At 41.4% G+C, this 23,102-nt stretch overlaps 1 protein-coding gene across 3 annotated transcripts in view; it reads right to left on the bottom strand.

Annotated features, from left to right (window-relative positions):
- Positions 1-23,102, bottom strand: part of MCPH1 (microcephalin 1) — a 774,602-nt gene that overhangs the window by 175,919 nt on the left and 575,581 nt on the right. Inside the window, exon 13 of one of the 3 annotated variants that reach the window (XR_010175987.1) lies at positions 12,601-12,743. The exons of the other annotated variants lie outside the window; for them this stretch is intronic. The gene's annotated coding sequence lies outside the window, so the exon portion shown is untranslated. The remainder of the gene's footprint in view (positions 1-12,600; positions 12,744-23,102) is intronic. 3 annotated transcript variants of the gene reach the window in all.

Here is a 23,102-nt window from a genome sequence, read left to right as displayed (position 1 = left end):
CATGCAGAATACTTAAGTGTCTGTAGAATCACAGCGCTGATAAATCAGACGGATTTACAGAGGAGACCTTGCCCTGCTGTCCCGGAGACAAGTCGCAGCTACTGTGATAAGATGGCGCCCAAAGTCTCAGGGAGTGAGGGAGAGTGTGAGGCAGCTCCAGGGCGGGAACACCAGCAGTAGATGGCGCCTGGAGCTGGGGGAGGGGCTACAGGTCAAGCGCCTTATCCCCTATGCTGGTCCTCACCACCGGGTACTATGGAGCCTTATTAAAAATGGATAATGTATTATCCGATCTGTGCTCCCTTGCCCTGGTGGATATAGTGGGGTCCCTGCACGGCCACAGTGTCCACACCAGCGTCACTGTCCGTCTCCTGAGACTGTGACCGGAACGCAATTTAATGGCGGGTCCCGCCTGGGGAACCCTCTTACCTCCTCCCTTAGAAGCAGCCATGTGATCCTGGAGAGCGTCTGCGGTGGTGTGGCTAGGAACCGGAACGCCTCCTCCACAAGTACCTGGGAACAGAGTCAGCGGGAGTATGCAACGCCGCTGGGGAGGTCATGGAGCCGCAGCACAGTATGTCACACTGACATATGAAGTGCTGCAGCCCTTGAAGTCTTCTAAATAGCTTTTTCAGGGCTGCCTAGCGCAGCCCCCCCTGTTAATTGACCTGCTTCATGCAGGCACCAACTCTAAAACTGAGCTCACAGTGCCTGGAGGTGGGGTTATATAGAGGAGGCCCCGCAATGCATCCTGGGACAGTCTAAAGCTTTAGCCTGTTGATGCCTCTGGATCAAGATCCATCTCTACACCCCGAAGTATTCCCTGTGGAACACAGTGTACCCCGCTGCAGAAAAAATAATTTTCCTTATTAATTGCTATAAGATTAATTTTCAACTTCTTGCTTATAGGTGGAAAATTAATCCTATAACATTATTTAGGAAAGGTTCATGTTTACTTTTTAAACAAAGGGAAATTGTTTAACTTCTGGAGATGGCATTCATCTGGTCTGCAAATGTTGAAGATAATTGTCTAATTTGGAGGAAATCAGAGTGTAAGCATATGAGTATCGTATAAGAAAATAGGTTATATGTCAAAGTGGGTTGGGAACGATATGCCGGCAGTTGCTGGGATCCCGAGTGCCGGGATCGTAACCGGATACCATCAAAATAAAACCTTCACATCTTGATTATTTCCTGTTGTCCATAAAACAAGGGGAAATATATTAATGTCTCTTTGGATTTTGTTTTTATATTTCTACATGTGAAGTTTGCTTAAAATAAAATACATATATACAGTCTTAAGGACAGTAAATACACATAATAAATATATTATTTTTGTATTAATCCTGCCTACTAACAAATACAGAGAGACAAACTGAATTATTAGTGGACTGCGGCATAGTTAGCTTTTTTCCTATTCTTACCAATACATCAATTGTTTTAATTTTGTTCCATTCCCCAACTGAAAATTTTGAATTTAAACACAGTCAATCTGCTACTTTATATACTGTAGTACTTTACTTACCGTGTTCACTATGAAATACCGCTGGTCGGGATGATGGTGGTCACATGACCGACAGCAGCATCCCATCGTCAGAGGGGATAAGTATTTTTACCCCTCGCCACCCTAACCTCTCCTAGTGCCTAACTCTAACCTTGTCCCCTCCCTGGCCCTAACTCTAACAGGTACCCCAATACTTACCTTCGGGATTTCGGCGCATTATCTTCTGAGTGGTGTCGGGATGCCGGAGTTGGTCACATGACCACCGGCATCACGACCGCCGGGATGCTACAATAGATGCATCCCTTGCCACATACTGTAGCTCTGCTTGCCATCTATGGACTACCCTACCCCACTGCTTTGTATAAATGGCTGTAGTTTTGGCTTTCTTACACTACAGAAGAAGTTATAATGCAGCAGTCTGGACACACAGAATGATGACTAGCAACATTTACAGTCTGTGTTGCATGACCTTCAAATTGCTTTGAAAGCCTTTTGGGAAAGCGCCAAAAGGATTTATTCTACTATCAATTAGATATTTAGTACAAAAGGACTTCTATTAGTATTATATTTAGGTTCCTATACGAAAATTATGCTATATCTCACTTGTTTCAATAAATATAATTAAATCCTTCACACTGCCAAATACAGTATAGCAGTGCAACTGGTGGCGTCCACTTTGGCAATACATGCAGCTTTTTTGAGCTGAGTGGCACTGACTACCTTGTTCAAAATATTCCCATTGCCTCCAATCAGTGGCTTATTCAGGGGGTGCTGGGGAGCAACTGCTAAAAAATGATGCCTATCAAGGGAGAGCTTGCCTCCAGCCCCATCACTCTGCAGATCATCCGTTTCTCTGCATAGGAGAGTTACTCAGTCCCCTGAGATGGCCTCTCTTCTGTCAGATGGATTAGACACTTCCATAAAGATGTTAAAACGGAGGCACTGCTATTTTCTTTTTCTCTGACAATACAGCAGGTCAGTCTCATGCCTACAACTCTACAAAACACTAACCTGGAGAAATACATGCTCACCATAGCATAATAGTCCACTCCCCACATGTGGTCAGAGGAAAACCTGTGCATACTGCTAGTTTGGCCTATTTTCTTCATGGTGGAACTATTCCTTTTACCTTAGACAATAATAACAACAACAACAACAACAACAACAACAACAACAACAACCATACTGTACACTAGTTTATTAGAGGTAAAGTAAAGTCAGCTAAACAATGCAAAGCAACACTGCTCAGATGTCATACAGAATGTCAAGTCCACATAGACATGCTGTATGGGGTAGAAAAATCCAGGGATGCATTTGTTATACAAAACTTAATCTGTACAAGTAAATTACTACATATGAAATAATTTATATTTTTTTAAATTATAGATGTCTCTCTACTGGACACATGCTGAAAGTCACCAATGGCATTAAACGGTTAATGTAACCTATGCCATCAAATTCTAAATATACTTGCCTACCCTCCCGCATCCTGCACGAAACTCCCGGTCCATGGTTTAGTCTCCCACTACCCTGGAAATTACTTAAAAGTTCTGGAATCACCTGCCCAGCAGTTGTCGTTGTCGCCGTACAGCTAACACGTTAATAATCTGAATCAGGTGAGAGCAAACTCATAGTTATGTGCAGCTGATGCTGACTGCGACCATCAGATGGTGAGCATATTACAGAGAAGCGTCTACTATTATAGGACTCTGGGAACATGGCCGCAGCCCTCCTAAAGTGAGAACAGTAATCGCCTCCAGATTTCCCTGCTCTCTGCTACTTATCAGAGGCTAATACAGATACTGTGTGGCTATTCTACAGGTATATCTGTTTACTGCACTATGTGTGTATGCCTGTAACTATGGGTATGGGGGACATATACTGGGCCCTGTGTGGGTATGGGGCAGGAAGGTGTATGCTGGACACTGTATGGGAGAGTGTATGCTGGGCGCTGTGTGGGTATATGGAAGGTATGCTGGGCACTGTGTGTGGGGTATTTGTACTCTGTGAGGGTATGTGGGGGTGTATTGTAGGCACTGTATGGGTATGGGGGTGTATTATGGGCATTATATGGGTATGAGGGTTGTATGCTGGGCACCGTGTGGTATATACCCGAGATCTCCACAGATCTATCAAGTGGCAGCAGCCATGTCTTCTCTTTAGTACTATAGTTTCATCTACATCTGTAGGACACACCCCTTAGTGGCAATAAATATGCCCATAAGTGGATTTAAGCACGTCCCCTCAATGGCGCGATGTGCACTCTGACTATAATCTACCTGGAACTAAGTTTCAAAAGTAGGCAAGTACGACTCTTATTTGGATTCCTTTGATTAAGTCAACATCTGTCTGTAAATAAAATTGCCTGTATGTAAGAATGAGAGGACAGTCAAATAAAAGTCCCACATGCTGAGGGAATAGAATATTAAATAGCATCACAGAATGAACACTGTCATAACAAGAAAATCAGTCTGGGAAAAGTTCATCAGGATGAAGGGATTGCCACAGTCAATTTGTCTAGTGTAAGTAAACAGAGCAGGATTGCTAAGAAAATCTAGGAAAATGTGCGGCTGGAATTTCTTGGTTAGGAAATTGCAGTTGAGGTTAAGTTACGCAACCCCACTGGACAGCAGTATTGAGCAGAGAATTCACAAGGGGACAGTTGAAGCAGTGTGACCCAAATCAGTAACTGCATAAAGCAGTCTGACTCAGCGCAGCATCTATCCTGAGAAGTTACTCCTACCAGGAAGTGCCAAGCTGTCCAGTGTGAAGGTTTGCAAATTACACATGCTTCCTTAATCAAATCAGAAGTGACAGCTTTTGTGATCAGAACACTTTCATTTGCCCTTCAAATTGTTCATACACAATGCCTCATTAAATCCATTAGAGTGTTTGCACAACATTGCTGGACTTTTATGTCGAAGCCACACAGTAGGGTATTTGTAAAATGACAGACTGAGGGTAGATTTAACATTTCATTATTTGTGGATATCAACAGTTTAACTATCAGCAACAAAGCAGCGGACCAAAATAGTAAACACAGAGCCAAAACACTATTTTATATTTACTTAGAAATCTTTGGACAACAAAGCTTTAAAAATTTCCACAACAAATCAATGAAAAACTTATCATTTTAATAAATCCATTCTTGCTTTTGGCTTGTAAAGGAGTTTTAAGATGTTTAAAAAACAAAAAGGTTGCCAGTGAAAATAAGACTAGCGATTTTATTCATGTAAAGTCTCTTCAATCACTTTCTAATGTGCTAAAGTCCATACAAAGTGCCCAGTTTCTGCTGGAGTTCTCCACCTTAGTTTCCCAGAAAAAATAGTTGACTGGCAGGCTATAATATACATTACAAGATATTCCCTCAGGCTACAGGATTCCCTGGTGATCTGTGTACTCCTAACTACACACTGAGCATGTTCAAGAATCAGTCCCATATTGTTGAACATACACAGCATATCAGCATCACAGGAAATTTTCATTACTTATTCATTAAGCAAATGTGTGGGACTTCTCAGATAGTGAAGCAAATAAATGAGTCTGATTTTGCAAAAAAAAAGATTAAAAAACACCTTTAAAACATGTTTTCTTCATATACCCAATTGGTAAAAATAAGCTGCATATTAGTGTTAACTTTTGCTATTTGGTAGGAGGTATTTGTAAAAAATGGTTTGCAAAATGTTTACAGGTACTGAAATAGAATTTAGAAGGTAACCCATTGTACCATGCCTAGCTATAGGGGCCAAGCTCCGATCATGGCAAATTGCCCATTATGGCAGTCTCCAAACCAGATTTTGGGACCAGTGGCGGTTCCAGAGAAGGGGCTGCAGGTCAATTCAAATAGGGGAGCCACACCAACTGTCATTTCAAACTGACCTCACTGGCAGTTGGTGTGGCTCCCCTATTTGAATTTTGAACTGAGCTGCAGCCCCACCTCTGGAGCTGGGACTACTTTTGCAAGCAATAGCAGAGGGACTGCACATATTAACACTGAACCATGTACTTTGCCTATGCTCCAAAGATCATATGAACATTTCTGGGTTTAGTTGTCCTTAGAAACAGGGTTGATGGAATTGAACATTTTTATTGGCAAAAGAGCATGACTGAAATAGACTATGACAGCTAATCGCTAGGACATTAATATTGTCGCGTAGTTTATCATGAAATCCTTCTAATTTTGTGGATTTAAAATATGCATGGTCAAGTCCAAAATGTTTTCCACTTGTTTGGGTACAGAATTATTTGCTTAAGTCACTTTCACATGCAGTAATAAAATTGTCCCTTTTTAAATACAGTCCTTAAAATGGTATCATATATATTAGTCGATTTACGTAACCCAAACAAATCTATATAAGTCACATCTAAGGTTGCGGAGAAAATAATTAAGTGTATATAACGGCATGGCAAAACCATGTTTACATATAGTTTTCCAATTAAAAAAATAAAACACAGTTGTCCATGAGTTCAGCAACTTAAAAAAAAAAAAAAAAAGTAAAAATAAAATTATATATACACACACACACACACACACACACACACACACACACACACTAATTATACTAAGAGTCCCTAACAATAACTTCATAAGCAATGCACGATATTTTATATACATGGGCACATTTCACTTCTGTGAGCTATACCGTCACAGAGACACATTCCAGGCAAGATGTCACGTAAGTTGCCTGGAAAAGATATATAAAATGGAATGGCGGTACGGAAGTGCAGGATGTACATAACAGGATGTAAAGGATTTGTTACACAAGGGAATCTTTTGCAAAGCCTACCTCAGGTATCAAGTACCCACCAGATGCCTAGTCAAGTATTCAGTTCTAGTTAAATAATTCCCCCATTAACCACCATGTTTAATGGTTTTACACACACACACACACACACACACACACACACACACACACACACACACACACACACACACACATATATGCACATACATACACACAATGATCCAGACCCAGCACTCACACAGGGCAGTGTAACCCCCACACATGGAATCTTGGATGTCCTCCCGGGATATAACAACCCAACTTACAGGTGCACAAGAATGAGGCGGCATTCCAAGTCTGACAGCAAGTGAACTAATTTTAGCAAAAGAAAAGATCATTTTGTGGTATTTTCACCCCATCAACGTTTCGGGAGAATTTCACTTGGTATCAGACTTCGAATGCTGCCTTGTTCTTGTGCATCTATATAAATATACAGTACTGTGCAAATGTTTTAGGCAGTAAAAAGTGCTGCAAAGTAAGAATGCTTTCAAAAATAGAAGTGTTAATGGTTTATTTTTATCAATTAACAAAATGCAAAGTGAATGAACAGAAGAGAAATCTAAATCAAAATCAATATTTGTGCCACCGACCTTTGCCTTCAAAACAGCATCAATTCTTCTAAGTACACTTGTACACAGTCTTTGAAGGAACTCGGCAGGGAGGTTGTTCCAAACATCTTGGAGAACTAACCATAGACCTTTTATGGATGTAGGCTTGCGCATATCCTTCTGTCTGTAATTCCAGACGGACTCAGTGATATACCTGGGACCCGCTGGTTTCTGCCAGTTCTGAACTGATGACACTGCTGGACATCTTCCGATTTCAAGGGAAGATGTCCAGGATTGAAGCACAAAGAAATGGACAACGTGGAGGACTGTAGATGCAGTGATCGGCCAAGGAGACAGCATGCTTACTGCTTACAGTATTTCCCTTTGAAATAAGAAGATGTCCAGCAGTGCCATCAGCTCAAAACTGGCAGAAAACAGTGGGACCCAGGTACATCATGTGAGTGCCGCCTATACTATTGTGGGAATAGTACCTGTTAGTCGGAATGACGACTGTCGGGATTATGAGGGGGGCGGGATGTAGCTATCGGTATTGTGACCCGTGGCCTCCTGAACCCTGGTCATATAACTACATCCCATGAGACTACATAGGTGACAAAAATGTATTAAGAAGGGCATACCCTCAAAAACCTCAGACCGTTTTATGAGTTTAAGAGTTCGAGGGACATTTTCCCAGGTGATTCTCCTTCTTGACAAATCCATAAAACTGTCCATAGGAGTGATAAGGAACATATTTCTAGCCTCCCAGCAGATATCTGAGGTACCCTGCTTGTTTCCCTTCTAAACAAGGCTGTGTCGATTAATTTTGGTACTGAAAGAGTTAAAACCAAAGGTGGTGGCCCAGGAGCAGCTTGCTGGCAAGATAAAATGTTTGGTGAAGCAATGAGCTACTGTATTTTTGCTTCCCAGAAGAAGCAGAGATGCTCAGGTGTTCCATCAATTTCTAAGCAATCTCCTTCCCACCAGTTCATGCTTAAAGTTTCATTGCGAGTGGTGCTAATTTTATTTATTTTATTGAATTTTATTTCTGAAACTATGTTGCTAATTATATGTCAATCTTTGTAATATTTTAACTAGTCCTTGGAAATATTAACACAGTTAATATAGCGTACTTCTCTTTGGGTTCATGAAGAATCCATAGGCCTTTAAGTGCCCAAAATCCATGCTACACAAATGTAATATTATCATTTGAATACTAATAATTGTGTATAGGTAGAAGCAAAGGGCTACCTGACGACAGATCACCAAAATGTATTTGCTGGTGGTAGAGACATTGTGTTTTGAGGACTTTAGTAACCAATAAGCATCAACAGCAACTTCACATTGGCATATATCTGGAAGCCAGCTGGGTTCAACCCAAAGGTCGTGCCTAGCTTCACACATACAGACATATCTATGCTTAAATGCTTGTTGGGAGATACAATATTTCTATGTAACATTAGTAACAATATTAATATAATTATATTTTAGGAAATGTATGTATTGCTACTAACATTGCTACCTGCAAAACTATTCACTGTGATATTTATTTTCTTCTCACTCAGCACAATATACATGATTATTGTGATTATTGAGATCCTTAACCACTTGCCTGGCATGGTCGCATCAGATGCAACCATGCCTGCAAGTGCTCTATCTGACCTGGTCGCACAGGATGCGACCAGTCAGATAGACAGTGTTAGTAGCGGCAGGGAAAATAAACTTCCCTCTGCTGCTGCTGTCAGAGGGACTGGAAGGTCCCTCTGCCTCCCTGCACTCTCCCCCTGTGTCTGCCGTGCTGACGATCACTGATCGGTCAGCACGGCAGGATCCCCCCCTCCAGCGGCTGCAGACAATGGCAGCCACTGGGGAGAGTAAATGAACCCTCCCAAGCCACCCCCTGGCCCCCCCTACATACCTGCAGGCTGTCCAGGCTTTCAAATTGAAAGCTGCGATAGTAGCAATGTTCCCGATCGAAGTCTCGATGTTTGGGAATTTTTTTTTTTAAATGAAAAAAAAATATTTTTTTTTTGCTTTTTTTTAACTAAAATAATGTGGGATAGGGTTAAAGTCATGTTCTTCACTTAATTCACTCATAAAAAAATGACAATTTCGGAGTGGTTTTCGGCGAAATAAATAGTTAAGTGGTTATGCGATAAAATCCAAATGCAATTTGACCTTGCATGAATTCATCAATAAGCATCTGTCTCTTTTTGGGATGCATGAGAATATGCTGCTAACTATTTTTTGGTGTATTAGATTTTATTTTATTGTGAACACCGGACTGCATGAAACTTGTAGGCCCTACCTCTATTTATTGGCTGTGCTGTTTTCCATACCTTTATTGTGTCTGTCAAATCATTACAGACAACAGATACACTAATTAAACAAATGTGTTTAACTAAAGATTACTAAGAAAATTCTTACCCTCAGTCACAGCACCCTAGCGATAACAGCAAAGGCTATGGCTCACTGCACACACAGAGAGATAACACTGTGTGATCATGTACCCCCAACTATGCTCTGCTGCTGTCTCTCCTTCCAGAGGAACAACAAGGGGCTAATGAGAGCCATCAACAGGCTAAATATAGTATGAATGGCACTATATTTGAAACTACTGAGGAAGAAAGGGATCTAGAAGTCACTATTTCAGATGACTTAAAGGACAGTAAGCAATGTAACAAAGCAATGAGGAAGGCTAGTCAGATGCTTGGTTGTACTGGGAGAGAAATCAGCAGCAGAAAGAAAGAAGTAATAATGCCACTGTATAGGTCATTGGTACGGCCTCATCTAGAATACTGTGTTCAATTCTGGAGGCCATATAAATACATTCGAGACTGCAAAAAGAAGGGCAACTAAAATGGTGCATAGCCTACATCACCAAACTTACCTGGAAAGATTAAAATATCTCAATACAGTATGTATAGTTTGGAGCAGAGAAGGGAAAGGGGATATAATAGAAACTTTCAAATATATCAAGTGTTGTAACAAAGTACAGGAGGGAGAGATTCTTCAAAGGAAGAAGTATTAGAACATGAGGACTTGCAGTAAAACTGGGAGGTAGATAGGTTCAGGGGGAATCAGAGGTAAAATTACTTCACAGAAAGGATAGTGGACAAGTGGAACAGCCTCCCATCAGAGGTAGTGGAAGTTAATACAGTAGAGTAGTTTAAACATGCATGGGATAGACGTAAGGATATCCTTACAAAGAAATAAGTATCAAATAGGGTTTGAGGTAACAATACGGTTAAAAAGGGGGCAGACTAGATGGGCCAAGTGGTTCTTATATGCCGTCAATTTCTATGTTTCTAAAGTGTACCATATACCAATAGGAAGGAGTACAATTGTTGTAAAATTTTGCACTGATTGAGTTTCTAGGTGGAACACAGAAAGCTGGGATGATGATTGTGAAATCATTATGCAATGGTGTGTGGATTGGGTTGGGCTGAATAATAATTATGAGGAATGTGAACTACAACACTTAAATTGTAAAGTATTACATGGAACCTTATTCTTTTCCAGATTTTAAATGTACTTATATACAAGTTTAAAGATGTTTTAAGTGTACCACTGGTAACACCATACCACAGTAAGAAAAAAAAGTCTCCCCACAAGGGCATTAGGCATTTTTCCTTTAGGAAAAGTTTAATCATTAAATAACTTATTCTAAAGTGATTTATTAAAATTCCTTGCATTCAAACTTAATAGATCTAACAATATACTTGCAATTACAGTACCTCCAAGCAGCCCATGTTAAATTAGATGAGCCCATAATAAATATAAATGTCAAACTGTAAGAAACTGGCTGTGACAATAATGGGAAATGGTATCCATATCAGCAAACATTTGAGTTTGGATGATGTATTGCATATTTTCTCTCACCTTTCATTTTTAAGAACTTTAATGTGCTATAATATAAAAATGTCATCAGCTCAGGACCACAGCACTAAAACTTGTGAAAAAAGAAAGTTAAGTATACTCTAGTGTAATCTCAAATTTGGGTAAAGAAGTGCTAAACTTCCCAACTTTTAGAAACTTGAAAATAAGCAGCAAGAATTTATGGTTATTAATACAACTGAACATTTAGGGACGGTAGCAATATACTGCACCAGACAGTAAGCGCTGCTATATGTTATGCTCAAATGCAATAATACTAATGGTATCTGTGATGGGGCTAGTCAAGATCGTAGCAAGGGCAGCGCTGGTGGTGCATTCGCATGATGACCTAGGGGTGGAATGGCTACTACTTGTCCCAGACTTGCAACCCATTGGTAAGAAATTACTAGAATTTTTAATGACCACAATTCGTGTAATTGGGGGTCTGACAACAAATCCCATTATTTTTTTATGTCAGCATACATATTTGAGTTTTTACTTTACATTGCGTCCCAAATTTTCACTTCAATTTTCACACATCAATGCAAATGAAATGCATTAAAGTCAATAACAGTGACCGCTACTGACACCCCCAAAGCCAAGTAAATAGTCTACTTAACGATTATATATCTAATACGGAATTAGAAATACTTAATGAAGGAACAATACGATATTATAGGTATCACGGAGACATGGGATGATTCCCACAATTGGGTTGCTAACTTGGAGGGTTATACTCTTTTCAGGAGAGACAGGGCTATTAAAAGAGGGGGTGGTGTATGTCTTTATGTTAAACCATTTCTAAAACTGTACTTAAATGAGGGTATTTATGAGGGAACTGGAGATATTGTGGAGACATTATGGGTTGAAATTTCTATGGGAAAGAAAAGTACAAAAAACTTTTTATAAACTGTTATAAACCGCCTGATATTAGTGTGACTGGGGAAGCACAATTCTTGATGCAAATCGAGAAAGCTACAAGGCTGGGGGAGGTACTAATCATTGGGGACTTTCATTATCCGGACATAATTTGGGCCAGCGAATCATGATGCAATCAGCCGAGGAACCAACCAGACTAGGGACTATACTGGCAGTAGTAGGGGAGGCATCTAGCCTTGTAGACTATGCACAGGTATGTAGGGTAATGCTATCTAATTTATAACCAACCGATATGACGGGAGAATTTTCATAGATATAAATCTATAGTGATTATTAAATTTGGTTGGAGGTGCGCAAGGTACAGTATCAAGGTTAGGGGGTTTGGCAAGACCACTAGTGGGCCCAAGCCTAAGAAGGCTTCCTTTCTGGCGCACTCTTTTTGCATTGTGTATTGTGAGTGATATTAAAACTTAACTTTTATTCTCCTATGTTTAAAAGAATGTTTTTACAATAGGCATGACATAGATGAGTGTTTGTCAGCCTGGGATTAAAGTAAAAAATAAATTAGCTCAGATTACGTTCCTATTCCTTTCTGTTACAATAATTGCTAGAGTAGGGCAATTCTTCCCTTTAGTATAGTTGGTTACTGTGTTCTCCCTATGTCTATTTGACCAAGAAGGTGGTCAAGTACCTCCTATAAAGCATAGGTTGGGTATATCAAAGGGACACAGTCCTATTATAAATAAGCATAAGTGAAAATATAAAAAATAAAAGTGTTTGTACAGGCTGAAATTACTCAGTTATTGAAATCCTTCTTAATAAATTGTGGTCTCTGATCAGCCTGTTTTGTGCAGCTACCTGCATGACACTTGTCCAGTGTATGTTAATTAGGGTAATTATCACATATTAGCTATTGTAAATCTCTATCCCAGGAGGGATTTTCTCATGAAGATATAATACATGACAGTTATAACTCAGAATAATCAAAAATATACAAATGGTGATGTTGTACCTTCAACTGTGTCTTTTGTTTACAGAATAATCGATGCCTATAACTCCTGTAAACAATAAATGTATACCTCTGCTATTTTAGCATCATATAGTGGTTGCTTATGAAGGATATCTGTTATTAGTCACATAATTCCCCAGTAATGGCTATAAAAAAAAATAAAAAAAACATAGAATTATCACTTAGTCAATCTGGCAGCAACACTAAAACGTAGATGCTATTATATAAAAAAAAATTATCTAGACACTAATGATCTCAGCTGCCACAGCTCTATTTTCAGCAGTGGGGATGTTATAAAGATACAGTTATATAACTTTATTACATAGTTATTAAAAATTAATTTTGTTGTTGCATATCAAACTGCTCTCTCGACAGTTTTTAAACAAAGTACTTGACACTGTATCAATGCAGTAGTAATAAAGAAACATATATTATTAAAGTGTCTGTACTCTAATTTTTTGGGCAGCAATGGTATTATACTGATACAAATATCACACTTCTGGCCCTAATAATAATAATAATAATATTATAAACAGTCTATCAATATTTAAATCAATTTGTGCATATAAATTGATATCTCAATAAACTGAATTATCTAGAATTGGCACCTCTAGCAACTGCATCAGGAAAAAACTTTTTGAGCATCTCATTAGATTATATCAAATTTCCTATGAATAACAATGTCCATATAAATAAATTGCAGTATACCTGAATTGGCACTTCTTGAATCTATCACAGGAGATAGCTGATGTACAGTATAGCCATTTAAAAGCTAGCATCAAACTGCAATACAGGTTGAGTATCCCTTATCCAAAATGCTTGGGACCAGAGGTATTTTGGATATAGGATTTTTCCGTATTTTGGAATAATTGCATACTATAATGAGATATCATGGTGATGGGACCTAAATCTAAGCATAGAATGCGTTTATGTTTCATATACACCTTATACACCCAGCCTGAAGGTAATTTTAGCCAATATTTTTTATAACTTTGTGTATTAAACAAAGTGTGTCTACATTCACACAAATCATTTATGTTTCATATACACCTTATACACACAGCCTGAAGGTCATTTAATACAATATTTTTAATAACTGTGTATTAAACAAAGTTTGTGTACATTGAGCCATCAGAAAACAAAGGTTTCACTATCTCACTCTCACTCAAAAAAGTCCGTATTTCGGAATATTCCGTATTTCAGAATTTTTGGATATGGGATACTCAACCTGTATTACAATATGTGGTGGGTAGCACAATAGAGTAAATTCAAAAAAGTGTGTCCCGGCGCTATGGGCGGGATTCCCCTTCTACTGTTGTCCCATGTGCCTACGGACAGTGAATGGAGACAATGAGTGTGGAAAGCTGCACACGCCGAGACAGAAGAAAGATAAAGTGTGAGTGACTTCTGCTGTCTTTACTCCGCTCGCTTCCTCCTCTGTTGTGTAATCACATTGCAGAGAAGGTAAGCAGCGTTTCTAAGAGAGAGCCACTCCTGAATACCTGCTGTATCGTAGTGCAAGTAGCATTGTGCCGCTGGAAGTTTATAGAGTGCCGTGCAGGGAGCAGCTCCAGCTTAGGCGCCGGGTCGTGAATCCATCACGTGTACCCGGAAATAGCACCTGCCTGTAGCCGATGACGTATGTTTCACGAGTGCTTGGTCACATCGCAGCATGAACGAGTATAAATAGTGGCTAATTGGATGCATAATTACCTCATTAAGTAAAGCTGATCTTTGACTTGATATAGGGAGGGTACCGATGTAGTTTATTTGCTGATTGCAGATAATTTTGTTTCCATTTCTGAGTTATATTACAGCAAACAAACAAATCAGTAGCCATATCAGTATCCGGTTCCTTACTCCATAGAACCACCTGCATTTGAAAGCATTTATTAGTTTATTATGAATGTAGTAACTAGTTACCTTCCTTTTCAAATGATCTGATTATCAGTTAGATAGAGGAGTAATTTTAAAATGCCTTAGTTCCGCAATGTTAACTTTGCCTGGGTTCAGCTATCTTAATTTTAATATGACTTAGTTCCACAATCTTAATTCATGAAATGGGAATCTAAGCATATAAATTTTTTGGGAATAAAAAAAATTACGGTATATATAGCCCTGAGAAATTTAAATTAAAGACATTCAGATTCTAATCAAGTTCAGATGAGGGATCTTACATATATAAAAGAACAGAAATGTAAATAGTTGAAATTCAGATGAGGAAACCTATTTGGTATATGAAATTAAAAATAGGAAATTAATATAGGATGTTAATTCTATAATTCAAACTGATTAGTTCATATGTATTAAATTATTTTGTTAGCTAGAATAATGTGCGTGTGTGGTTGTATATATATATATATATATATATATATATATAAAAAACACAAATATCTTTATCTTGCGCTCAAAAGAAAAGCAGCACTACAGGTGAGATCACCGTTGCCAAATCTCAAATTAACATAGACCAGAAAAAATAATTCCTGAGTGCGCTGTATTGATTGTATAGATTTGACGGAAGTCCTTCCCAATGGGTATCTCTTATACTGTGCAGGATTTTCTGGGTTCCTAAAATGGATAACCCCTCACCAGAAAGTCACCCAAACAAATGGCCCAAGGCCAATTAGAATAAAATATTTCATAACAAAATATTCATAAAAAATCGTTTACATAAGATCTTTCAAAAATGTTATACATAGACAATTTCTTAATAATTCCATCAGTGAATAGAGTGTCCGGTAAGTGATGTGGATATGTATACTCCCTCACCTTCAAAAGGTGTGAGCTCGACAAAGGGAGTGTTTCCACAGACTGGATCACTGACTAATGGCTGACATATATATATATATATATATATATATATATATATATATATAAATAAAAATTCCAGGTGCTAATGAGTCAACGCATTGTGTGAATGCCCATGATTAAAAAAAAAAAAATAGGATTTTAGTTACCTACTGGTAGAGGATACTGTAGAGTCCATAGAGGATACTGGGGTCCACATTAGTACCATGGGGTATAGGCAGGTCCACTAGGAGCCATAGGCACTTTAAGAAATTAATAGTGTGGGTTGGCTCCTCCCTCTTTGCCCCTCCTACCAGACACAGCCTAGGAAACTGTGCCCGAGGAGACAGACATACTTTGAGAGGAGGATATAAAAGGATAGTGGTGAGATTCCGAACCAGCACACACACTAGAGGAAAGCCAAGCTAACCAAACTTTAAATCAGGAACAGCAACCGCTGAACCAACAATAATTAACCAAGTAACAGTGCAGGAAGAAACTAAGCACTGGGTGGGCGCCCAGTATCCCCTGCGGACTACGAGAAAAGGATTTACCGGTAGGTAATTAAAATCCTATTTTCTCTTACGTCCTAGAGGATACTGGGGTCCACATTAATACCATGGGGATGTACCAAAGCTCCCAAACCAGGTGGGAAAGTGCTGAGGTTCTTGCAGAACTGATTTACCAAACTAAAAGTCCTCAGAGGCAAAAGTATTGAACTTGTAGAATGACCAAGTAGCTGCTCGGCAGAGTTGTAAAGCCGAGAAACCCCGGGCAGCCGCCCAGGAAGAACCCACCGACCTAGCAGAGTGAGCATGTACAGATTTTGGACACGGCAAACCTGCCATGGAATAAGCACGCTGGATAGTAAGCCTGATCCAGCGTGCAATAGTCTGCTTTGAAGCAGGGCACCCAATTTTATTGGGATCATAGAGAACAAACAGCTAGTAAGATTTACTCTGACGAGCTGTCCGCTTCACATAGATCTTCAAAGCCCTCACAACATCCAAGGACTTTGAAGTAGCGGAGGTGTCGGTAACCACCGAACCTACAATAGGTTGGTTGATATGAAATGCAGACACCACCTTTGGAAGAAATTGCTGACGAGTTCTGAGTTCAGCCCTATCTTCATGAAAAATCAAATATGGGCTTTTGTGAGACAACGCCCCCCAGCTCCGAGACACGCCTCGCAGAAGCCAAGGCCAACAGCGTGACGGCATTCCATGTAAGAAACTTGACGTCAACGTCCTATAAAGGCTCAAACCATTCCCATTGCAGGAAACTGAAGCACAACATTGAGATCCCAAGGTGCCATAGGAGGCACAAAGGGCGATTGGATGTGCAGAACTCACTTAAAAAATGTCTGAACTTCAGGTAGAGAAGCCAATTGTTTCTGGAAGAAAATGGAAAAGGCCAAAATCTGGACTTTTATGGAGCCCAAACGTAGGCCCACAGCCACACCTGACTGCAGAAAAAGGAGAAACCGTCCCAGTTGAAATTCCACCGCAGGAAATTTCCTGTACTCACACCAAGAGACGTATTTTTTCCAAATACGGTGGTAATGTTTAGACGTTACCCCCTTTCTGGCTTGGATCAGGATTGAAATAACCCTATTTGGGATCCCTTTTCGGGCTAGAATTTGACAATCAACCCCCATGCCGTCAAACGTAGCCGTGGTAAAGTCTTGATAGACGAATAGCCCCTGTTGGAGAAGGTCCTCGCGAAGAGGCCACGGGTCCACTAGGAGCATCTCAAGTAGATCCGCATACCAGGCCTTTCTTGGCCAGTCCGGACCCTTGAGAATTGGTTGAACCTTTTCCCTTTTTAGAATCTTTGGGATCAATGGGAGTGGCGGAAACACATACACCATCTGGCAGACCCATGGGTTGACCTGGAACAATACCGCTTGAGCTTCTTGTTGAGACGAGAGGATATCATGTTGATTTGTGGCATTCCCCACCGACGTGTCAAGCACCCGAACACCTCCAGGTTAAGGCCCCACTCTCCTGGGTGGAGGTAGTGTCTGATGAGGAAGTCTGCTTCTCAGTTGTCTACTCCATGAATGAAGATCGCGGACAACGCCACAGCGTGTCTTTCTGCCCAGAGGAGAATCCTTGTTACCTCTGACATTGCTGCCCTGCTCTTCATTTCACCTTGTCGGTTTATGTAGGTTACTGCCGTCACATTGTCCGACTGAACCTGAATAGCTTGATCTTGAAGAAGATGCAATTCCTGTAGAAGGGCGTTGTATATTTCCCTTAGTTCCAAAATGATGATTGGAAGAATAGCTTCCTGACTTGACCATTTTCCTTGGAACTGTTCCCCCTAGGTGACTGCTCCCCAACCTCTGAGGCTTGCGTCTGTGGTTAGCAGAATCCAATTTTGAATCTCGAACCTTCGGCCCTCGGTCAGGTGAGAAGTCTGAAGCCACCACAGAAGAGAAATCTGGCTTTTGGTGACAGATGGATCCTCTTGTGCATGTGAAGATGCGATTCAGACCATTTGTCCAACAGATCCAGCTGGAAGGGCCCTGCGTGAAACCTTCCGTACTGTAGTGCCTCGTAAGTGGCTACCATCTTTCCCAGAAGGCGAATGCATAGATGCACCGATATCCTGGTTTGTCTCAGAACATCCCGCACCATTGACTGGATCACCAATGCCTTTTCCAATGGAAGGAATACCTTTGATGCCTCCGTATCCAGAATCATCCCCAGGAACTGAAGCATCCGTGTCAGTTCCAGGTGGGATTTTTGTAGGTTCAGAATCCACCCGTGATCCTGGAATAGTCGGGTTAAGAGGGCAATGTTGACTAACAACCTCTCCCTGGATGGAGCTAGATCAGCAGATCGTCCAGGTATAGTATTATGTTCACTCCCTGTTTGCGGAGGAGAAACATAATTTCTGCCATTACCTTGGTGAACATCCTCGGTGCCGTAGAGAGGCCAAATGGCAGGGCCTGGAACTGGTAGTCCTGTAAGGCAAACCTTAGATAAGCCTGATGAGGCGGCCAAATCAGAATATGAAGGTACGCATCCTTGATATCCAGAGACACCAAGAATTCCCCCTCTTCCAGTCCTGAGATCACCGCTCCCAGAGACTTCATCTTGAACTTGAACACCCGTAAGTGCGGGTTCAACGACTTGAGATTTAAATTGGGCTTTACCGAACCATCCGTTTTCGGAACTACAAACAGGTTGAAATAATAACCCTGGTTTTGCAGTTGAAGTGGAACTAGAACAATGACCTGAGTCTGTACCAGTTTTTGAATTGCTTCCTGTAAAGTCATACTTGCTTCTTGAGAAGCTGGTAAGCCTGATTTGAAGAATCTGTGAGGTGGGAGTTCATGAAACTCCAGTCTGTAGCCCTGGGCTATAAGATCTTTGACCCAGGGATCCTGGCATGACGTTGCTCATATGTGATTGAAGAAACTCAAATGGGCTCCCACCTGCCTGTCTTCCAGGCAGTGCGGACTACCATCATGCTGAAGGCTTAGAGGAAGCAGTACCGGGGTTCTGTTCCTGTGAACCTGCAGCTGCTGGTTTTTTGGGTTTACCTCTATTGCCTTTTAAGGCCGTAGAAGAACCTTTGGTTTTGTTTTTAAACTTCGCTGTCCGAAAGGACTGCAGAGTCGGAGCAGTGTAGGATTTTCTAGCCGGGGGAATTGTGGAAGGAAGCTATGTAGACTTACCCGCCGTAGCCTTGGATATCCACGTATCCAGTTCATCTCCATAAAGGGCTTCACCTGTGAAAGGTAGGCTTTCCACGCCTTTCCTGGAATCTGCGTCCGCAGTCTACTGGCATAGCCACAAGCCCCTGCACGCTGACACTGCCATGGCAGTGGTACGTGCATTAAGTAAACCAATTTCCTTTATGGCCTCCGCCATAAAGTTAGCAGAATCCTGTATATGTTGTAAGAGTAAAATTATCTCCCCCCTGGATAAGGAATCTAACCCATCAATTAGATTACCTTACCACTTTTGCAATTGCCATAGAGATCCATGCACAAGCTATAGTGGGTCTCTGGGCCACCCCTGCAGCTGTGTAGAGATTTGAGAGTGGTCTCAATCTTGTGGTCTGCAGCATCCTTCAAGGAAGCTGCCCCAGGAACAGGTAAAACTATCTTATGAGACAGCCTAGAAACCGATGCGTCAACTATCGGTGGGTTATCCCATTTTTTCCTATCATCCTGAGGAAACAGGAAGGATGTGAGTAACCGTTTTGGGACCTGAAACTTCTTGTCAGGATTTACCAAAGTTGCTTCAAATAGGGAATTTAATTCCTTAGATGCAGGGAAAGTAGCTTCTGTGGACAGATGGCAGGGGTCTGAGATGCTGGAATGACCACTGAATTTCTATTCATCAGGTCATCAACAGATTGCCTTAAGTATTGCGTCTTCTTCTCATTTTGGGATAATTTATTCAAAATATTTGAAATAATCCCTTTTAATGAATCTAACCATACTGGTTCAGATCCACTAGCCTGAGAATGTGTACTATCCTGAGTACACGGTAGTGATCCCCCAGACATAGTAAATGTGAAAGAACACCCAGACACACTTAAAAACACACACAGAGCCCTCCTAGGGAGACACAGAGCATAATGGAGCCAGCTACACAGCGCCCCTATAGCTAAATAACAAGTTTAGCTGGGTCGCAAACTAAGTACCCTTAATAGGGCTTAGTACACCAAATATTGCTCCCCCCCCCCCCCTTGGCTATGACCCCCTGGTACTGCTGAGGTGATCTGGAGTCCTTGTGGAGGAGCTGCGCTTCCCTGTCAATCTGCCTGTGTATAGCTGCAGAGGGAAAATGGCGCTGGTGAGCTGCTGGATCTGCTCAGAGTGAAGCCCCGTATCCTTAATGGCGTGCGGTCTTCCCGGGTTTTTTAATACTGGCTGAGTTCATTATTCTGTTCTACAGTGGGTTAAAACCCCTTTAGTGCACTACCAGTGTGGGTATCAGTAGTGGCTTCAGCTCACCCCTCACAGAGGTCATTGCAGTGCCTCTGAAGCCTGGAACGCAGCCTGCATGTTAGTGCTGCGCTCCTACCCTTGTGCCACTATTACAGCCGGCGACCCGCTAACCGGGACGCCAGCCACCTACTCACCAATCTTCTGACTTCTGGCTCTGTTAGGGGTGGCGGCGTGCAGGAGCTCAGTGTCCTGTCAGCGGGGAATGGGACCATTAACCCTATGGAGGTTGCCCCCCCCCCCAAGTCCCACGAAGCAGGCAGTCTGATGCCAGCCAGACATGCCTGAAAACAATAAAAAAGAAAATAAATGCAGAAAACTCTTCAGGAGCTTCCCAAACGTGACCGGCTCCTCCGGGCACATTTTCTATACTGAGTTTGGTAGGAGGGGTATAGAAGGAGGAGCCAGCTCACACTATCAACTTCTTAAAGTGCCCATGGCTCCTAGTGGGCCTGTCTATACCCCATGGTACTAATGTGGACCCCAGTATCCTCTAGGACAAAAGAGAAATATATATATTTTTAGTGATTATAGAAGTGCCCCTACTGTTATGTTTATATTGACTAAGTCCGTGCTGCATGATAAAATTGATATCTTATGTGTTGTTATTCTGTACTATAGTATCTGTGTATATAAAATATCGATAGTAAAAGTAAGACATAGAAAGGCTCTTAACCTATAGTGAACTTATGATACTTCCTATTGAAAATTAAAACATGTCCGGCAATGGGAACAGCGATAACCAGTCATATGTGAATCCACAATATGAGTACGCAAGTGCATATCTGTGTATACTGTAGTTATATACTGTTATGGATGTCTCAATACAAGAGAATAATTTGTGAATATATAGGATGTAAAGAGCTACTGTGCGTATCTTGTGACGATGAGTGTAGTGACACGTGTTATTGATCCAAATATAATGGAAACCTGTCAATATATGTGTTGCAAGGAGTGCATTATAAATTACAAGAAGAAAAGTGAGATAAATAAAAGTGACTGTGTGAGCGATTGTTGGAATAAATGTGATAATGAAATTATTAAAGATGGGAGCTGCCATGATTGTGCTACTAATAGAGTGCAGTGACTGTAATGAGTGAAAAGTAACAGTGTATCCGATAGCGACCCTAGTGGGCATGAAAGAAGTGAGTGTGACATATACATCTACATTGTCCCGTTAATATCTGAGTTATATCATTATAGAAAACAACATTTATAAGCAGAACTTAATAAACATATTCATAAGGTAAGTATTAATATATAATAAGATTTTACTCACCGGTAAATCTATTTCTCGTAGTCCGTAGTGGATGCTGGGGACTCCGTAAGGACCATGGGGATTAGCGGCTCCGCAGGAGACTGGGCACAACTAAAGAAAGCTTTAGGACTACCTGGTGTGCACTGGCTCCTCCCACTAAGACCCTCCTCCAGACCTCAGTTAGGATACTGTGCCCGGAAGAGCTGACACAATAAGGAAGGATTTTGAATCCCGGGTAAGACTCATACCAGCCACACCAATCACACCGTATAACTCGTGATACTATACCCAGTTAACAGTATGATAACAACTGAGCCTCTCAACAGATGGCTCAACAATAACCCTTTAGTTAGGCAATAACTATATACAAGTATTGCAGACAATCCGCACTTGGGATGGGCGCCCAGCATCCACTACGGACTACGAGAAATAGATTAACCGGTGAGAAAAATCTTATTTTCTCTAACGTCCTAAGTGGATGCTGGGGACTCCGTAAGGACCATGGGGATTATACCAAAGCTCCCAAACGGGCGGGAGAGTGCGGATGACTCTGCAGCACCGAATGAGCAAACTCTAGGTCCTCCTCAGCCAGGGTATCAAACTTGTAGACTCTTGCAAGAGTGTTTTAACCCGACCAAGTAACAGCTCGGCAAATTTGTAAAGCCGAGACCCCTCGGGCAGCCGCCCAAGAAGAGCCCACTTTCCTCGTGGAATGGGCTTTCACAGATTTAGGGTGCGGCATTCCAGCCGCAGAATGTGCAAGTTGAATCGTGCTACAGATCCAGCGAGCAATAGTCTGCTTAGAAGCAGGAGCACCCAGCTTGTTGGGTGCATACAGGATAAATAGCGAGTCAGTTTTCCCGACTCCAGCCGTCCTGGAAACCATATACTTTTCAGGGCCCTGACTACGTCCAGAAAACTTGGAATCCTCCAAGTCCCAAGTAGCCGCAGGCACCACAATAGGTTGGTTCACATGAAAAACTGATACCACCTTAGGAAGGAATTGGGAACGAGTGCTCAATTCCGCCTTATCCATATAAAATACAGATAAGGGCATTTGTATGACAAAGCCGCCAATTCTGATACACGCCTGGCCGACGCCACGGCCCACAGCATGACCACTTTCCACGTGAGGTATTGTAGCTCTACGGATTTAAGTGGCTCAACTCAATGCGACTTCAGGAAATCCAACACTACGTTGAGATCCCACGGTGCCACTGGAGGCACAAACGGGGGTTGACTATGCAGCACTCCCTTAACAAAAGTCTGAACTTCAGGCAGTGAAGCCAGTTCTATTTTGGAAGAAAATCGATAGAGCCGAAATCTGGACCTTAATGGAACCCAATTTTAGGTCCCTAGTCACCTCTGACTTGTAGGAAGTGCAGAAAGCGACCTAGCTGAAATTCCTCCTTTGGGGCCTTACTGGCCTCACAGCACGCAACATATTTCCGCCATATGCGGTGATAATGGTTTGCGTTCACTTCTTTCCTA

Source organism: Pseudophryne corroboree, chromosome 4 (assembly GCF_028390025.1).
Source record: "Pseudophryne corroboree isolate aPseCor3 chromosome 4, aPseCor3.hap2, whole genome shotgun sequence".
Lineage (NCBI taxonomy): Eukaryota > Metazoa > Chordata > Amphibia > Anura > Myobatrachidae > Pseudophryne > Pseudophryne corroboree.
This window is presented reverse-complemented; position numbering and strand designations above follow the sequence as displayed.